The 20,046-nt window shown below is 42.6% G+C and overlaps 1 pseudogene; it reads right to left on the bottom strand.

Annotated features, from left to right (window-relative positions):
• Positions 1-6,414: 6,414 nt before the first annotated feature.
• LOC116759506 lies at positions 6,415-7,336 on the bottom strand (annotated as a pseudogene).
• Positions 7,337-20,046: the final 12,710 nt, after the last annotated feature.

Genomic DNA, 20,046 nt, shown 5'->3' with positions numbered 1-20,046 from the left:
AGAGATGGTCGCAAGGCCCCCTTTCCTATAAATGTGACCCGCTGGCAGTGAGACACACTCACACAATGACAGGAACTTGAATTCCTACCTGGAGAACTATACTGGGGTTAACAAAGGGGAGTGTATTAACTCCAAAAGCCTTTGTTCTACTGCATTAAGATATATAAGGGTTTTTTTCTAGACTTTCCCTAAAATCGTCTCCGCCTCTTCCTACTAATACATTAGATCTTCCCTCTCTGAGTGTCACCACAGTACTCATTAAACCTGTGAGTGGCTTTAGGACTTTCCCATCAGCTCAGCGTTGCTGGTTTTCCCCGTGAACCCCCTCAGTGTTGGACTTTCCCATTTTCACCTCAGGACTTGTGCCTCCTGTTAATACACAAGTAGAGTGAAAAGAACGTGGGCTGAGGTCAGAAGATGAAGACTGTGGGCATCAGGCTGCCGCTGTGGTTTATGGGCAAGACTCATAAGGCCTCTGAGCGTCATTTGTTTATGGTTAAAATTAGGGTTGTGGCCAATGATGTAAGGCCTGTGACATTAGAGCTCCCCAGCCCTTCTGACCATATCCAGTGAGCCTGACACCCCCGCTCACCCAGGAGCATGCTCCCCAGCTCACAAACCCATCAAAGCTGACTCGGTCCTCAGAGAGCCGGTCAGAATACAGTTGTCATGCTGCAGGGCTGGTTCAGAGACAAGCGACCCCTGAACAGGTGGGCATAGTTTGGTACATGTTCACCATCACTTGTCCATGCTAGGGGTTAGGGAAGGAATCTGTCAGCCACGTTTCTGGGTGATATCGCTTACTGGCACTTCGGGCAATAACTGTTCCTTTGGTATGTGTTTGTTTTTATTCTTGTCCTTGTTTAACCATTTAAAAATGTTAACAGTCCTTTCCATTTCTCACTTGAGCCTCATGAGATAACACAGTGCAAAAATGGGTAAATGTCACCAGAAGACCAGACAACAGAATCCTTCGTAGCCAGGTGGGGCTATGGGGTGCAATTTTCCCCATTCAGCACCTCACCGCTCACCCTTCAAGCCTGCACATCAAGCTTGACTGGAGGGGGCAATGCCTTCATAAGGTCTCCTGAGGGTCACGTGAGCGAGACGGCTCTCCTATCACTCGGAACAGAGATCCGAACCTGACCTTCTCGTGTGCACTCATTTCTCTCAGGCCCGTTGTTTTCTCCCCCTGACACCCGTGCTCCGTTCCCTACAACCATGTATCTTGTATTCGTAGATATTTCACATGTGCTAAACCAGGGGTTTGTGGAGTCATAATTAATGAAACCCTAAGCAAGGGATTCCTAAGAGTTAAAAATGTAAGCACTGGAGCATATTTGCAGAAGAGTTACTTTTGAGGGTGAAGGGGGCAGATCAAAGAGCTTGGCTCTCAAATCCTGCATTAATCCTATATTGTCTTAATGCTATAGATGACTGACTGCTAGACTGAAATCAGAATTATCAACTATAAAATGAGAAACATATTAGCATTCATTTACATTACTCTCTTACGCAAGACCTAACCTCGTTTTACACTGGTTAAAATCATCAAACTTTACAAGGTCTCTGTTCAACTGTAACCTTCTCTTGCTAATGGTACCCTCTTCCATTTTTGAACACCTTATTTAGATTCTCCTTTTGGTGGAGAAATCCTGAAATATGAGCCCTTTTGTCTGTTTTCTGCTTTACGCATCAACAGCCCGCAAATTTCTTCAGATCCGCCTCCTCGCCAAGTATCTTCTTCTGGAAACTCTTATTCAGTTCCTTCATTATTTTCCGTATAGCTATTTTATACACTTTAAAAATATTCTTTGCTACACTCCCCTGAATACTCCAAATTGTCAATACCATCCAAGACCTAGTCCCTGAATTGGCCATGTCTTTCTATGTGTTGTCGGCTCAAGTCAAACCTTTGGCAGTATTATTTCCTGTCGGATCTGGACTTCTGATAATAAAGTCTGGGTTAAAGGGGCTTATTTTTGATGAAAGCTTTTTTGCATCATTGGTTCGTCTTCCGTGTTAGCTCACAGAAAATGTCCAGGTTAATATACAGTGAAAATATCCTATTTTTAACACCTCCAGTCTGTTCTTCTAAATTTAATTTTGGAAGAGTTATCATTTAAGAATTTTTAAAATAATTATTCAGCTGGTTTTAGTGCAGGATGCTAGCTTGTCAATAACACTTTGGTTCCTGGCTATAATGTCTTGTTGCAAATATTATTTAGAATACTCGTTGTTTTCTGGAGAATGAAGGAGAACATATGTAAAAGAGAAGCCTGGACTAGACATCGACTCCATAACCAACTGTTGACCTTAATACATCATTCGAACCTCAGGTTCCTAATATATATATATATATTTTTTTGCGGTACGCGGGCCTCTCACTGTTGTGGCCTCTCCCGTTGTGGAGCACAGGCTCCGGACGCGCAGGCTCAGCGGCCATGGCTCACGGGCCCGGACCGGGGCACGAACCCATGTCCCCTGCATCGGCAGGTGGACTCTCAACCACTGCGCCACCAGGGAAGCCCCAGGTTCCTAATATTTTAACAGAAATTGTAAAATCTAATTGGACCGCATCACAGGGATCTTGGAAGGACGATTAAAACAGTGGAGATAAGAGAATTTTCAAAAATATAAATTGCTTCATGGAGAGGGATAGCTAGAAAAGTGGTAGAGATGATGATGGTGACACTGTTGATATTGATATAAAACTGCTGATATTCTTTGCCTTCATCACCATCTTCTGCAACATGGTAATCTGGGGATTCCAAAGCCTGGAGAAAGCAATCCAAATTAGAAGAAATTTTTAGGAAATAGATAGAATACTACTGATCATGGAATGGGACATTGTAGCATGTGTTCCACGGCTTGTGATGAGAACTCCCATACCTTGGCTTGTGACCAGGAACAGCTGTGGGAGAACTCTCTAGAACGTCTGGCTTATCTTTTCATCCTCCTTTCTGCACTTCTGTTCCTGATGCCAACACCTCATCTCCCAATCTTCACCCCTGAAAACCCAGAGCTCACAAGCTCTCTTTTGGTGTCCTGGTTCCCAAAGAGAGAGGGCATGGAAACCATTGTTAGGGCACCTGAGGTAGCCTTTCTAGAACGAGATGGCTCTGGAAGAGAGAGGGAGCCTGGTCTGGAGGTCCTGAGGCTTTGATCAGAGCAACTTGGATGTTGAGGCCAAGAACGGACCTTAATACATTATTCGAACCTCAGTTCAGGAAGTCCTGGAGACCTGGCGCCGTGAGAGGAGAGGAGGCCCGGGGGACTGTGTGGCGGGCAAGGGGTCCTGGTTAGACTGTAAGGTGGGAGGGATGGGGCGTGGGTGCAGTGGGGGCAGCCCAGAGAACAGGATCCACGCTCAAGACCAGCATTTCTCACCTTACAATATTTTGCCCGTGGCTACTCTTTGTGGGCAAGTTTATATCTCATAAGGGACACTGAGGCCATGGTGTCAACACAAATCAGTCCTCATGAGCAAGGTGCTTCCTGCAGTAGTCAGTGTAAAGTCATGCCTCTGCTCAGAGACAGGACTGGCTCTGTCCATGCCACCCTATCCCTCCCCTTTCCATTTCATCCCATTTTATCGCATTCCTTCATACAGCTCTTCAACAGGCACCTTCTGTGTGTTCAGCTCTGTGCAGTGGTGTTCGTAAGAGAAGACCTCAGTCTAGGGAGGCGGATGAGTCTCATCCACAGGACATAAATACAGGATAAAATAAAGCGGCAATACATGTAAGGACCCAGAATGCATGGAACCGATCTCAAGGGCTAGGGGAGGAGAACAGCAGGAAGCTGGCCTGTGTTACAGCGGACGGGCGGGTGAGGTGAAAAGGTAGTTGAGAGTTCTTCAGGGAGCAGGGCCCTGCTGGCGGCTCTGAGAATCTCAGACTTGAATCCCCCTTCCCTTCCTTTCTGCACATCACCCTGCCCTGGCCCTGCAGGAGGGGCTGAAGGGAAAGCACCCCGGTTAGAACAGCTGTGAAGTTCAAGTCAGTGTTGTGTGAATAAACCAGGGCCTCCACCCCTTCCCACACTGCGTATATCCTTGAACTATATCTAGGTCTTCTTCTAATTTATAAACTTCTCACTGAAATTTTAAAGGTACACCTGAATTCAAGGAATTCATGTTTTATCAGAAATCAGAGCAGAGTAGTTTGTAATTCCCCTAATGAATGAAACTATTTTGAGAACTGAATAACAATGAAACAATCAAAACTTTTGGACTAAGCTACAGCAGTATTTAGAGGGAAATTCATAATCTTAAATATGTATACTTGAAAATAAAAAGCAAAAGAATTAAAAAGGAGAGCAGAGTAAAACCAAAGAACACAGAAGAAAGGAGATAATAAAGAAAGGAACAGAAATTATTGAAATATAAAAGAGCACATATGAGCATATCAAAATTTAAAAACTAAAGCTGATTCTTTGAATGACTAATAAAGTTCTGCTAATATGGATCAAAATCAAAAAAAGAGTGAACACAATAAAAATACTAAGCATTAAAAAAAGATTGTAACTATATATTCAAAGGAGATTTTTTAAATTTTAAGAGAATTCCATGAATAAATTTATGTCAATAAATTTGAAAATATAGATGAATGGATAATAAAAAATGATAGATAAATAAACTATAGAATTTCAGGTAACAAAGAAAATAATGGTGGGCTTCCCTGGTGGCGCAGTGGTTGAGAATCTGCCTGCCAATGCAGGGGACACGGGTTCGAGCCCTGGTCTGGGAAGATCCCACATGCCGCAGAGCAACTGGGCCCGTGAGCCACAATTACGGAGCCTGTGTGTCTGGAGCCTGTGCTCCACAGAGAACAAGAGAGGCAGCGATAGTGAGAGGCCCTTGCACGGCGATGAAGAGTGGACCCCGCTTGCCACAACTAGAGATAGCCCTTGCACAGAAACGAAGACCCAACACAGCCATAAATAAATAAATTAATTAAATAAAAAAAAGAAAGAAAATAATGACATTATTAATCCCATGGGAAGAAATACTTTCTTGCTATTTCCCAAACTGTATCCTTTAAATATCTGATTCCTTTAAAATGTTTTAGGAATACAGGCCACTGTAAACAAGACCAATGTGTTAAGAAACATACCAGAGACTACGCATCCATATTCAACAATTACTTTATTTTAACAAGGTTTTGTGTTGTTTTGTCAGATTATTACCAACACTCAAATCTGCCCCCTTTGAGCTAAGGCACGCGATCTAACCCTCTTTCCCCTTCTCACAATACATCTGGAACTCTTCTGGTAGCACGCACCTTAGAGTGAGGGAGGCCAAAAGAGAATTAGTCTGTTTATTTTATGGCTACCTCTTACAGCTTTACCGTTGACCCTAATCACCAGACTGGGGCATTTTTGAAACCTAAAATTCATTCCCAGGTCAAGCTGTGACCCCAGAAAACAGTCAAAAGTTTTACTGCAGACACACCACAGGCTTGGCGTGACAACACTCCTACACAGGTATATTTTACTGGTCAGATCTGAGAGCCCCTGATGCCTGTGGCTGGACCTTGGGTTGGAGGTGGCAGCTGCTCAGATCGGACCAGGTAGAGAGGGATCCAGGAGACAAATTCCCTCATCTAGTTCTCTAGCTCCCACAGATCCTCTGCTGGCCGCCCCACTGGTGGGGCCTGAGAGACAGACAGAGAACAGTGGAGCCCAGTGATGTGGTCCCTGGCCAAAGAAGGACTGAAAAGGGAAGAGAGTGGATCTGCAGGGGGAACTGGAACATTTCTGACACAGAGCTGTTTGAATTTTAAGTTGGCACCTAGAAAAGGAAAGTGGAGAAAAATAGGAGACTTGGGCAATTGTTTTTTGAAATGGGCCTTTGGAATTATTGTTTATTGGAGGATATTACAAATGTTATTATTTGTCTCTTTGTTCATTTGTTGAATGAACAATATACTGAAATAGATCAAAGGATCTATAGTAAAAAGTAAGTCTCCTCCCACTCTGATCCCCAGAATCTGAAATTCTTTCCCCAGCAGCAAGTACAGTGGCCAGTATTTAAAGACATATTTTCTATATATGCATAAACAAACATACATCTTGTACTAGTTATCCACTGCTGTGTAACAAATTACCCCAAAACTTAGTGGCTTGAAACAACAAACATTTATCAACTCGTCTCTCGGAAACCAGAGAACAATGCTGCTGGGGTAACTGGATAATTTACTGACAGTTACGAAATGCTCACAAGGGGCCCGTGTAATGTGCTTCACAGGTAGTGTCAACACTCAATACAGGATGCATTTCAGCCTTCAAATTCCTTCCATTTGAGTCTTAAAACCATGCCCACCGAACAAGGGCTCAAACTTAGCAATTTTGTAATTTCTTAAATTTCTTGGTGTTTGTGGGGAGGGGCAGGCATGGAGAGTGCTTGGGAGTGAGCTGGAGAGATGCTTCACTAACCATAGTAAATTGTGAAAAAATAGCTACTTCCTGAACAAATGAAATACTTTTAAAAGCAAATTCATATCTCCATCATGTTTATGGCTAAAAGTATTGTTTTGGGCCTCCTCCCTAACATTTCTTAGTTTTTCTTCGTATTCCATCTTTAGTAATTTAATTTCTCTCTCTTTTTCCTGCGTGCCTGAGCACATTCCTCTTCCACTTTTTGGATTTCTATTTCTGATCAGTGTAGATTTTCTTCAAGACTTCCTCCCGCTTTCTCAGCTTTTCCTCTGTGTCCTTGTACACGGCGTCGGAAAAGTAAGCCCCCTGGTTGTTCTGCACCATCTTCTCTATCAGCTCCACCAGCTCCCGCACCTGAGCTTCCTTCTCAGCCCGGTCTGTACTCCTGTTACTGAAGGTACAGCAGCGGTCTCCACACTCCTCGAGGATGCTTCGCAAACGTATGCCCGCACCCCGCACAAAGTCGCTTAGGCTGCGGTCCTCCAGTTCCTCTTTGCGAGTGAACAAGATGATCATGTGCTTCATGGCTGGTTCCCCAAACACAGCCTTGATCAACGCCACGGTTTTCTGCTCTTCCTCCGTGTAGCGGCCCAGCTGCCCGACCAAGACGCTGGCGTGAGGTCCCGGGCAGGAGGCGAGGACACAGCGGCTGATTTCCATGCAGGTGGTGCTCAGGCTCTCCTTGGTGTCAAAGAGCCCTGGGGTGTCAACACCGAGAAGGTCTTTCCCTTTCCATTTCCTGGATGCTTCCTGACAAGTTTTGGTAACAGCTTTGGCAGAAATCCTAGAGTCGAACACTTTTGCCCCCGAAGATGGTGTTTGCCGTCACACTTTTCCCACGTCCCGTCTTCCCGACAAGCAGGATCCTCAGAGCATTGTCCTGGGCATCAGCCATGTCCACATCAGAGGCTGTGTCCACATCAGCTGTGTCCGCATCAGAGGCTGTGGATTGTAGGCAACTCAGCTACGGATCACAAAGGAACGAGAAAATGTATTTAGATAAAGCTGAAACCATTCCCAACCCTTCCTTATTTCTTACTCTCCTGTACATATAAATCATTCCAACTTTTCTAAGTCAGGTGAAGTTGTATTTTACGTAGGATACTCTCCCTGATATCTTCTACTTACTATTCTAATTCCCATCGCATTTCCCTCTTGTGTTGCTGTGATGAAAGCAGCATTTGCCATGTTAAAATCTGGGTTGTTTTTAAACTGTTTTTTTCCATTTAACAAAATAATATACATTTTGTTGTAGAACAGGTCCAAGTTTGTTTAAGATATCGAATCTGAGGAATCCCAGTGGAAGCAGTTAGCACCCTATCCTATGCAAGAATGCTCATTAAAAAGCACTAACAGGGACTTCCCTGGTTGTCCAGATGTTAAGAATCCGCCTTCCAATGCAGGGGACACAGGTTCGATCCCCGTCTGGGAACTAAGATCCCACATGCCGAGGGGCAACTAAACCTGCGTGCCACAACTACTGATCCCATGTGCTCTCCACAACTAGAGAGAAGTCCGCATGCCGCAGCAAAGGTCCCTTGGGCCACAATGAAGGCCCGATGCAGCCAAAAATAAAACAAATAAATAAATAAATATTTTTTTTAAAAAAGCACTAACAACCTGGACACAAACAGAAAGAAAGTGTGGCTGGAGGAGACAGCAAAACAGTCCCACTGCAGGGACTCTCGGCACGGAAGGAAAACGACACTTTGGTGAGCCATGTGAAAACTGTCCTGAAATTTGTGTATGCCACAGAGAGGTAAATTAATCTGATTTTCTTACACTGCACAGAGAATGGAAGATAAATTTGATGTTCTTCTTCTAAAAATACTCTAATATTTAGAAACGATAATGGGTCCCTTATGATCTATAGTGACATAAAGTGTTTCAAGTGGGTTGATGGTTATCTGGCTTGATATTTTAGACGATAATCCTGCATCGGCTGAGAAAATAGATTGGCTAATGTCTTAAATTTTAAATTACGTACATCTATTGTAGGTAAATAGAGCTTATAAATATTGACTCCGTTAGAGACATAAAGTTGAAGTAGACCAGTGATCATGGAAGAATGGACAGAGAAAGCAGTCGAAGTGCTCCCCGCAAAACATTATCAAGTCCCAGGTGGCTTCACAGCAGAATTCTATTAAACCTGCAGCGATCAGAGAATCCCAATTTTACTTAAATTATCCCAGAATATAGGGAAGTAAGGTAAACCTTCAAATTCTTTCTAAGTAAATGTAACTTTGAGCTGCAAATCTCACAAAGATTCTACCAAAAACTACAGATGAATCACATTTATGAATATCAATACAAAATCCTAAAAAAATATTAGCAAAAACAGAATCTGAAACATTTTTAAAAGGGTTACAGTATAACCAAGTGGGATTTACTCTAGAAAACTAGAGAGAGGGGGGATGTTCATTAAGATGAAAATTATTAACATAACTCATCAATAGCCATTCTCAGTAAAAACATTCTGTAAGATATGAATTGACACAAACTTTCTTATCTGTTTCTCTACTCATCCTGAAAGCCAGCAACTTACAGTGGGGAAATACTTTCTCACTAAAACTAAAACCATCTTCAACTCACTTTCTCATGGTATTTGAGAAATCAGTCAATGCAAAGAGAAGAAGTAATTATAGGAATGAGAATTAGAAAAAGAAAAACAGGGAAGGCCAGATAGTACACAATATTGTAAAGCCCCTTAGAGTATTGGTGCACAAATAGAAAGACCTGTGGGAAAATCAGAAAATCTAGAGAAACACTCATTGGCATAGGGAAATTTAGTATATAACAAAGGCAACATCGCATATCAGGGGACAGCAGATGGACTTTATAATGAGAAGTATTGAAATAACTGAATAATCTTTTGAAAAAGTGTTAAAATTGGATTCATTCCTCATACCAACCCAAGAAGTATTCCAAATGCATCAGATATTTGTTAAAATATTAAACTATGAACTATTAGAAGAAAACAGAAAAATTCTTTCAAAACCCGAGAGTGAGGAAAACTTTTCTAAATTGAACTCAAAATACAGATGCCTATCTGCTCTGTAAACACGTTCACAGCAATCAAGTTTTTCAATGATCATATTTATCAGCTAGAAATAATTAATTAAGGCAAATTAAATCATTATCAAAAATGATAAGGGTTGTACCTGCGTATCCAATATATTGAGTGCAACTTAGAATTATTTTTAATGTATTGCATTAGAAGGGAGTAATAAGGCCTTAGGACTCCAAGTACAGGTTAATTTGTAACCATTTTCTCTTTTCACTTCAAGCTTTGTCACTGGACTAATATATTTGGTTCCTTATTATGTTTCCATTACTCAGCGATTTCACAATTCCAGGAAAATAAGTTAATTCTTTGTAGGTTTTTTAAAAATTTATTTTATTTTATTTATTTTTGGTTGCATTGCGTCTTCGTTGCTGCGTGTGGGCTCTCTCTAGTTGCGGCGAGCGGGGCTACTCTTTGCTGTGGTGCGCAGGCCTCTCATCGTGGCAGCCTCTCCTGTTGTGGAGCACGGGCTCTAGGGTGGACGGGCTTCAGTAATTGTGGCTCATGGGCTTAGTTGCTCCACGGCATGTGGGATCTTCCCAGACCAGGGCTTGAACCCGTGTCTCCTGCATTGGCAGGCGGATTCTTAACCACTGCACCACCAGGGAAGCCCCAATTCTTTGTAGTTTTAGACAACAAACTACAGATGTAATATGGAATCCAATTGATAAGTTTGACTTCCAGATTCCAATTACATGTCAGGAGCTTGGAAGTCACTACGCCATCCTAAGAATAAGTGAAAAGTTGAACAGACTGAAAAAGCAACTCTTCTTAAATCCTTAAGAGATCCTTTGAGGACACAGGGCAAACTGCTGCCCCCAAGACTGGAGAACAGACAGGCAAATGCAGGGAGTCCTGGCTTTGCAGAGCCCAGACCTACCATGGGCAGCAGTGCTGGGTAGGAAGCCCTGAACTGTGATTGACGAATTACTCGATGGTCAGCCTGGAGTTAAAACTCCAGGGGGGCCCAGTTATGGGAGGCGTCACCACACTTTTGTGAGTTTCACTTCTAAGAGCTCCACCAGGTTCTCACAGTAAATATTGGGGGGAAAAATCCCCTGTGGCTTCCTGCAGGGGGAGGGGCAAAGGAGCCATTTTGAAATAGAGCAGAGCATCTTGTTCTTCTCAACAAGGCCTGCCTTCAGGGGAAACCAGTTAACCAGAGCCTAACCTGCAGGGGTTTTATCAGAGCCTAACTAACCTGGAGGAATAAAACTCTACAACTACAGTCAGCAGTAAGCCTTTCATGTAGGAAAAGGGAAATACCCACCTCCAGACCACTGGAGCCCTACTGTCCCACCTAAGTGGGGAGAAAAAAACTGAAAAACCCTTGTGAGGTCCACAGTCCAGAGGCAAAGTCTCACTAGAACTGAGATATAATCATAGGACTATAGAATACTTCTCCTCCCCCACCCCGTCACCCCATTACTAAAGGCTTCTTTACAGCAGTTCTTTTTCATGTCCAGCTAACAAGAAAAATTACAAGGTGTACTAAAGAGCAAAAAACATAATTTGAAGAGACAGAGCAAGCATCAGAACCAGACATGGTAGGTGTCGACTGAACAAAGATGCACAGCCTAAAAGTTGAGAATTCTGTTTCGTTTGAGGAATTACTGAGAACTATAGCTGGGGAGACAGCCTCTCAGAGAGTTCTGAGGGACTGTTCCAAAGAGGTAGTGGAGGAGCCTGGAGATATAGGAGTTTTCGTTGAAAACAAAACAAAACAAAACAAATATGTAGTCAAACATCAAAAGGTTATTGCGAGTCACACAAAAACCAGACATCTCAAGTTAGTGATGTAGTGCTATTCTATGTCTGGGAAGATGCAAGAGTCTGGGCTCACTGAAACCATTCCTTTGATGTGCATCTTAGCTATCTAGGGCAAGTATCCTGCTTTCCTCTGTTCTGAATTCCCCTCAGGGCCCACTGTCCAAGGGCTGCAATGCTGATGGCTTGATGGGCAACATTCATGTTTATAGAAATGGCAGGCAAGATTGTTTTGTCCACGCAGAAATCTTGGTATTATTAAACCAGGAATTTAAAACAAGTAAGATGAATATGCATGGACTCTAATGTAAGAACAGATGAGCCATGTAAGCAGAGACATGGAAATCCTAAGAAAGAACCAAAAGTAAATGCTTGAGATCAAAAGCGATGTAACAGGGCTTCCCTGGTGGCGCAGTGGTTGAGAGTCCGCCTGCCGATGCAGGGGACACGGGTTCGTGCCCCGGTCTGGGAGGATCCCACATGCCGCAGAGCGGCTGGGCCCGTGAGCCATGGCCGCTGAGCCTGCGCGTCCGGAGCCTGTGCTCCGCAACGGGAGAGGCCACAACAGTGAGAGGCCCGCGTACTACAAAAACAAAACAAAACAAAACAACACAAACAAACAAAAAGCGATGTAACAGAAATGAAGAATGCCTGTAATGGGCTAATTAGACCAACCAGATTATAGTCTTCAGGACCAGTTTCTACTCAAAGAAACCAGGGATTCTTGGAGAAATGACTGATTCAAAGTCTGAGGCAGGAAAGGCATGAAATGACCTGGGATCATCTTATAGGACCTTTTTTTTTTTCTTTTTCCATCCTGATTCAAACAAACTAAACTGTAAATAAATTATGAGATAATCCTTGAAATCTAAACTCTAATGAGAGGATATTTGATAAAATTCAAGATTTATAGTACCTTTGATACTGTGGTTATGTTTTTAAAAAATCATCTTTCTGTTTTAGATATGCGTACTAAAATATTTACAGGTAAAATGATACAATGTCTAGTATTTGCTTCAAAATAATCCAGGGTTGGGATGGGAAGTAGGTTGGGATATACAGGAAACATGAATGGTCAGGAGTTGATATTTGTCAAAACTTGGTGATGGATATATGGGTGTTTATTATACTATTCTTCTGTAAATGTCTGAAATGTTCTATAGCAAAAGGTTTAAGATGTATGTATGCCTTTGCAACCACTACTGAGTATATACTATATTCCAGACACTCTGATATGCATGTTTCATAGGAATATTTACTCCTTATAAATACTCTAGGGTGAAGGTAGTATTATTATTCTAATGTTGTAGGTAAGGAAACTGTGGTTCAAAAGTACTGAGAAACTTGCCCAAGGTCATGGTGCTAAAAGGTACTGGGCTGAACAGGAATTTGAGTCAAAGGCTGTCTGACTACCATGCTCACTCTTAACCACTGCACACTACGGCCTCTTCTTGTTCCTTCTCGGACCCATCATTCTACACTTTACATCAGGTCAGAGGCGGATCAGGGGAAAATAGTCCACACTCTTTCCCAAATGGTAAACTGTTAGCAAGCCTGTCATTAGGGAAGGCAAGGAGGAGGGTTCACATTTCACAGATCGTTTTTCTCTCTCTTCCACCTTGGGAAGCCAAAGGTGGGAGTCATAGTCAGGGGGAAAAAAAAACATTTAAAAATGTTTCTCCAGTGGTTCTTGGAAGATCTAGAGGACCTCCAGGTGAAAGAAAGGCTACAAAGTGAAAAAGGCATGTGCTTCAGAAAAGAACCAACTTACACTGTGAGTCCAGATCCACCACTTCTAGAAAATTCCTTCAGCTCCCTGAGGTTCAGTTCTTTCTGCTATGAAAAGGGACAATAAAACCAATCTTGCAGGGTTGCCATGAGGCTTTCGTAGGATAGAAATCTCTATAAAGATCTCTTACGTTGCCTAGAGCATGGCAGCCACTCAATAAAAAGGTAGTGCTACAAAGTGCATTGAAATATAGGAAAACCCGAGAAAGAAACATAACTGAGTGACTGAGAGACACATTGCAACTTAGAGATTCAGCTGGATTTACAGGTTATATTCTTTCTTCAGAGTAGCTAATCGTCTCCCTATAGCACCCCTCCTGCACCCCATACCTTGCACCTGGAGGGACACAGCCTCCTTCTTGTGAAGTGTTGGATGAATCCAGATGAGAGTTCAGTGGGCAAGGTTCTAATCTTTCCTTGTCCACCTCTACGAGCCTTGGAAAGCCACCAGTTCTCTGGAATTTGAATCTTTTGGAGAGTCACCAGTACTCCGGAATTTGATTCTTTTTCAGTGAGTAAAGGGAGTTAGAATAGATTTAATGGAATGCTCTCTAAATTGCCTTCCAGGTCTGAAGTTCTGCCTTGGGAACACTAACTACCTATTAAAGGAAAACGACAGGTTTCCAGATAAAACTATCACAACAGCCACCGACTAAAAAGTGCACTATTTTTTAAAACTTTTTATTTTATATCGGAGTATAGCCGATTAACAATGTTGCGATAGTTTCAGGCGCACAGTAAAGGGACTCAGCCATCCATACACACGTATCCATTCTCCTCCAAACTTCCCTCCCATCCAGGCTGCCACAGAACATTGGACAGAGTTCCCTATGGTATGCAGTAGGTCCTTGTTGGTTATCCATTTTAAATATAGCAGTGTGGACGTGTTGATCCCAAACTCCCTGAATATCCCTTTCCCCCACCCTTCCCCGCAGTAACCATAAGTTTGTTCTCAAAGTCTGTGAGCCTGAAAAAGTGCACTATTAAGACAAGGTCAGCCCCTCCTAACAAAATTGTAAGTGTACAATACATTACCCATCCCCCAGCCTCTGGCAACCACCATTCCACTCACTGAGCCTATGACTTTGACTATTTTGTATATACACGGAATTATACAGTATTTGTCTTTCTGTGACTGGCTCACTCCACTTAGCATAATGTCCTCACATTTCATCCATATTGTCTCATATGGCATATGACTTCCCTCTTTTCTAAGGCTGAGTAATATTCCACTGTATATAGATACCACAATGCTTTATGCACTCATCTGTTGATGGACATTCAGGTTGTTTCCACATCTTGGCTATTGGGAAGAGTGCTGCAATAAACATGGAAGTGCTAATATTGCTTCAAGATCCTGATTTCAACTTTTTGGATCAATGCCCAGAAGTAGAATTGCTGGATCATATAGTATGTTTAGGTTTAACTTTTTGAGACACCTCTAGACCTTTTTATGGTTAGATTTCACCTTAAATGTTCTTATCATAAAAAAAAAAATTAAAAAAATCTAAAACCATGATGTAGTAGTTACAGCAATGGCTATAGAACCATAGGACCAAGAGGCCAACAGATCACAATACTATATAATAGAAAAGAGAAAGTTATCAAGATGAAAAAAAAAAAAAACCCCAAAACCCAATGCATCAACTGGGCAAATACCACTGAAAAAATGAAAAAGGAAGAAGTTAGTCAAAATGTGTGTGTGCATCTATACACACGTACACATGCATACATGTATATGACACATAAAATGGAATCCAATCACAGTAGAATGTAACCCAAAGTAGAGAACATTCCCACAAGTGCTTTACACTATGAAACACTATCATAAGAACACAAACTCAAAAACAAAAACAAACTCCCAAGAGGAGATGGTAGAACAAAGATTCCTATACGCTAACAGTGAAAGAACAGAAAGAGAAATCAAGGAAATAATTCCATTTACTATTGCAACAAAAAGAATAAAATACCTAAGAGAATAAACCTACCTAAGGAGGCAAAAGGCACATGTGCAGAAAACTATAAGACACTGATGAAAGAAATCAAAGATGACACAAACAGATGGAGAGATATCCCGTGTTCTTAGATTGGAAGAATTAACATTCTGAAAACAACTATACTACCCAACACAATCTACAGATTCAATGAAGTCCCTATCAAATTACCAATGGCATTTTCCAAAGAACTAGAACAAAAAAATTTACAATTTGTATGGAAACACAAAAGACCCTGAATAGCCAAAGCAACCTTGAGAAAGAAAAACGGAGCTGGACGAATCAGGCTCCCTGACTTCAGACAATACTACAAAGCTACAGTAATCAAGACAGTATGGTACTGGCACAGAAACAGAAATATAGGTCAATGAAACAGGATAGAAAGCCCAGAGATATACCCATGCACCTATGGTCACCTTATCTTTGACAAAGGAGGCAAGAATAGATGCTGGAGAAAAGGCACCCTCTTCAATAAGTGGTGCTGGGAAAACTGGACAGCTACATGTAAAAGAATGAAATTAGAACACTTCTTAACACCATACACAAAAATCAACTCAAAATGGATTAAAGACCTAAATGTAAGGCCAGACACTATAAAACTCTTAGAAGAAAACGTACGCAGAGCACTCTTTGACATAAGTCGCAATAAGATCCTTTTTGACCCAGCTCCTAGAGTAAAGTAAATAAAAACAAAAATAAATAAATGGGCCCTAATTAAAAGCTTTTGCCCAGCAAAGTAAACCATAAATAAGATGAAAAGACAACCCTCAGAATGGGAGAAAATATTTGCAAACAAAGAAACTGACAAAGGATTAATCTCCAAAATATACAAGCAGCTCATGCAGCTCAATATATATATATATATATATATATATATATATATTACCATGTGAAGTGGGAATATGTAAATATTTTTACCAGCAGTAAATATTTTAGACTTTGCAGTCACAATCACTCAGGTCTCGTGTTGGAACACAAAAGCAGCCCCAGATCATAGTAAACTAGTAGATGGGTGAGGTAGCTATGTTACACTGAATCTTTATTTACAAACAGGCAGCAGACTCTATATAGCCCTTGGAGGGTAGTTTGGGCACCTTTGCTTCAGAGTCAGAATTTTCCATATATCATGCCAGAAAAAAACTTTTAAGTGTTAAATTTTATAAAAACACTAACCTTTTGTCTACATTTTGCAATAAATGTTTGTCATTAAAATCAGGGCACATTGTTGAAAACTCAGTAAAATAGAGAGCAGTTTGAGAAGAGAATAAAAATTATATATAGTTCCACTCCCAAATTAGAGGCTATTTAATATGAACATCTTTCCTTTTTTTTTGTGCCTTGTTTTTTCAACGGTAATATGTAAATGATTTTATATCCTGATTTTTATACCTAACATTATATCATAAAGAATTCTTGTAACAACTAAAACTTTTGTAAGCATAGGAAAAAAAAGGTCTGTCCTATTAAATATGATATGTATGGACATCACACGAATAAATCTCTGAGCTTCTCCTCCTACAACCCTTCCACTCTCACTCAGGCCCCCTAGCTATTGCTCTTTCCTCTCGCCCCTCTCTCCCCCCAGCCCACTCACAAGCTCCATTGGCCCTCTTCTTGGCCAGTCACATTCTCTTGCAAAATTGATGAGATCTCAAGTTCTCTCCAAGAAAACTATCTGAACTGGTATTTGCTTTCAGTGAAAGAAAAGTGTGTTTGCTCCTTCTGAAATCTCTGACCACAGAAGCTTGGGTTGGGTGCAGCCGATGAAGACAACATTTTGTATTTAAACAGAAAAAGAAAGTGTTGCCTGGTAATTTGATTGGTGCTCCAGGGTTGCCTAGCTGAAACCTTTACCTCCATGCACCTGCCGTACTACTGAGATTCCCAAAATCTTAGTCATTGCTTTGGATTTTAGTGTTGGCTCCAGAAAACCCTGTGAAATGGCCCCAATTTTTAAAAACACAACTACAACCACAGCTGATTTACAATGTTGTGTTAGTTTCAGGTGCATACCAAATTGATGTATATATCAGATTTTCAGATTCTTTTCCATTACAGGTTGTTATAAGATACTGAATAGGGCTTCCCTGGTGGCGCAGTGGTTGAGGGTCCGCCTGCCGATGCAGGGGACACGGGTTCGTGCCCCGGTCCGGGAAGATCCCACATGCTGCGGAGCGGCTGGGCCCGTGAGCCATGGCCGCTGAGCCTGCGCGTCCGGAGCCTGTACTCCGCAACGGGAGAGGCCACAAAAGTGAGAGGCCCACGTACCGCAAAAAAAAAAAAAAAAAAAAAAAAAAAAAAAAGATACTGAATAGAGTTCCCTGTGCTATACAGTAGGTCCTTGTTGTTTATCTATTTTATATGTAGTAGTTTGCACCTGCTAATCCCAAACTCCTAATTTATCCCTCCCCCCATCCCCTCTGGTAACTCTGTTTTCTTTGCCTGTGAGTCTATATCCATTTTGGAAATAAGTTCAATTGTATTTTAGATTCCACATGTAATTGGTATCTCATAATATTCGTCTTTCTGTGACTTACTTCACTTAGTATGATAATCTCTAGGTCCATCCACGCTGCTGCAAATGGCATTATTCCATTCTTTTTTATGGTTGAGTAATATTCCACTGTGTGTGTGTGTGTGTGTGTGTGTGTGTGTGTGTGTGTGTGTGTATATATATACCACATCGTCTTTATCATTCATCTGTTGGTGAACATTTAGGTTGCTTCCATGTCTTGGCTATTGTAAATCATGCTGTTATAAACATTGGGGTGCATGAATCTTTTCAAATTAGAGTTTTTGTCTTTTCCAGATATATGCCCAGGAGTGGGATTGCAGAATCATATGGTAACCCCAGTTTTAGTTTTTTATGGAAACTCCATATTGTTTTCCATAGTGGCTGCACCAATTTAGATGACCATGAGCAATGCAGGAGGGTTCCCTTTTCTCCACACCCTCTCCAGCACTTGTTACTTGTAGACATTTTGGTGATGGTGAGATGGCCCAAATTTTGCTCCTCAGTATTAGTATACGCTCTGGTCTGCTCCTGAGATCCACCCCCACCGCCATTTCAGGACTGGAGCCCCCAGCCTCCCAGCTGATAGGAGTGTTGATGGAGGGTAACTCACCGCTGACCCCCTCCCCATAACCTTGAGGCATTCCCTCAGGATTACTGTCAGCTGAAGAGATTCAGCTCCTGCAAGATCGTCCCGCCATCCCAGGGCTGTCACATCTCCTGACTGGTCGATGTAGAGGTATAAAGGCCCCATTTTGGGACAGCTCTGTGCCGCCATCGTAGCTCCAGCTCCTGGTAAGGTTGACCGGGGCCTCTGCTGTGACTCATCGCAGCCCAGTGTCTCCTTCTGCCCAGTCCTTCTTCCTTCACTCTCCCACAGGTTTTGATCCCAAAAGCGCCCCTGAATGAATTTCACGCCTGCACATTTTCATCTCAGAATCCGCTCCTGGCGAACTCAGCCAGTGATTCCCATCGAAGCACACCGTGTAATCTTCCTCTCTGAGTTGGATGGCAAGCGGGGAAGAATTGGGGAGAAGAGGTCCTGGCTTAGCATCGGGGGCACCCAGGTTGTGGAACGTAGGGCTCGGGGCATTTCCCGGTGACTCCATCGTATGAGATTGTTTTAGTCCTTCTGGAAGCTGGCTATACTTACAGGTGTATTTTCGTCTGTACTTTAGAACCAACTTCCCTAACCAGTATAAAAAAAGAAACTTACAAGGACCTTTAAAAACATCGGCATTGAATTAGATGCATCAGTAAACCTAGGAAGAATGTACCGACATTTTCACGATAGCGTTCCTTCCAGGTGTGTTGCATACACTTGCATTTTCTGATCTACGATCTTGTGTGTGTTCATTAGTCACTTTCTTCTTTTTGTTTTCAATTTTAAGGTTTTGTGCAGTATAGTATATTTTTAAAATATTTAGTTATTTATTTTCCTTATTTTTTGGGGGGTGCTGCTGCATCAGGTCTTAGTTGTGGCGCTCGGGATCTTAGTTGCGGCGCTCGGGATCTTAGTTGCGGCGCTCGGGATCTCTTCATTACAGTGCGCAATCTGCTTGGACTTCTCTCTAGTTGCAGTGCGGGCTTCTCTCCAGTTGTGGCGTGCGGGTTTTCTCTCTCTAGTTGTAGCGCGCGGGCTCCAGGGCACATGGGCCCTGTAGTTTGCGGCATGCAGGCTGTCTCGTGTGGTGCGCGAGCTCAGTAGTTGTGGTGCACCGGCTTAGTTGTCCCGCAGCATGTGGGATCTTAGTTCCCCGACCAGAGGTGGAACCCGCGTCCCCTGCATTGGAAAGTGGATTCTTTACCACTGGACCACCAGGAAAGTCCCCGTAGTATAGTATTAATAGAGGAAAGAGCTCATATATGTTTACAGCTCACTAAATTGTCAGTTGTCACAAACTGAACACATCCAAGTAACAAGCACTCAGCTAAAGACACAGAATGTTGTTGGCACCCCAAAGCAGGGGTTCTCAACCCCCGGGTGGTGGACCGGTACTGGTCCACAGCCTGTTAGGAACCGGGTGGCACAGCAGGAGGTGAGCAGTGGGCGAGCAAGCGAAGCTTCACCTGCCGCTCCCCATGGCTCCCCATCGCTTACATTACCGCCTGAACCATTCCCCCATCCAATGGCATTACTGCGTGAACCATCACCCCACCCCTCCCTGTCCGTGCAAAAATTGTCTTCCATGACACCGGTCCCTGTTGCCAAAAAGGTTGGGGGCCGCTGTCAAAAAACACAGACCCACTTTAAGAGTGAGATCCAATCCCAGCAGGACGCTTCCCCTCCTTCACTCCCTACCCCACATTAGCAGGAGTCCAGTAGGAAAACCGTGAATTAAAGCTGAGAGGACAGCAAGGCACAAGCTCTATCTAAGAAGGGGTTTCAGGGAAACCCACAGACAATGGGGGAGACAACACAAGGGCACTAGAGGAAACTGAAGCCTCTAGCAGCTACAACAAACATTAAACACAGCTCG

Source organism: Phocoena sinus, chromosome 9, assembly GCF_008692025.1.
Source record: "Phocoena sinus isolate mPhoSin1 chromosome 9, mPhoSin1.pri, whole genome shotgun sequence".
Lineage (NCBI taxonomy): Eukaryota > Metazoa > Chordata > Mammalia > Artiodactyla > Phocoenidae > Phocoena > Phocoena sinus.
The sequence above is the reverse complement of the archived record's forward strand: the minus strand, read 5'-3'. Positions and strand labels throughout refer to the sequence as shown.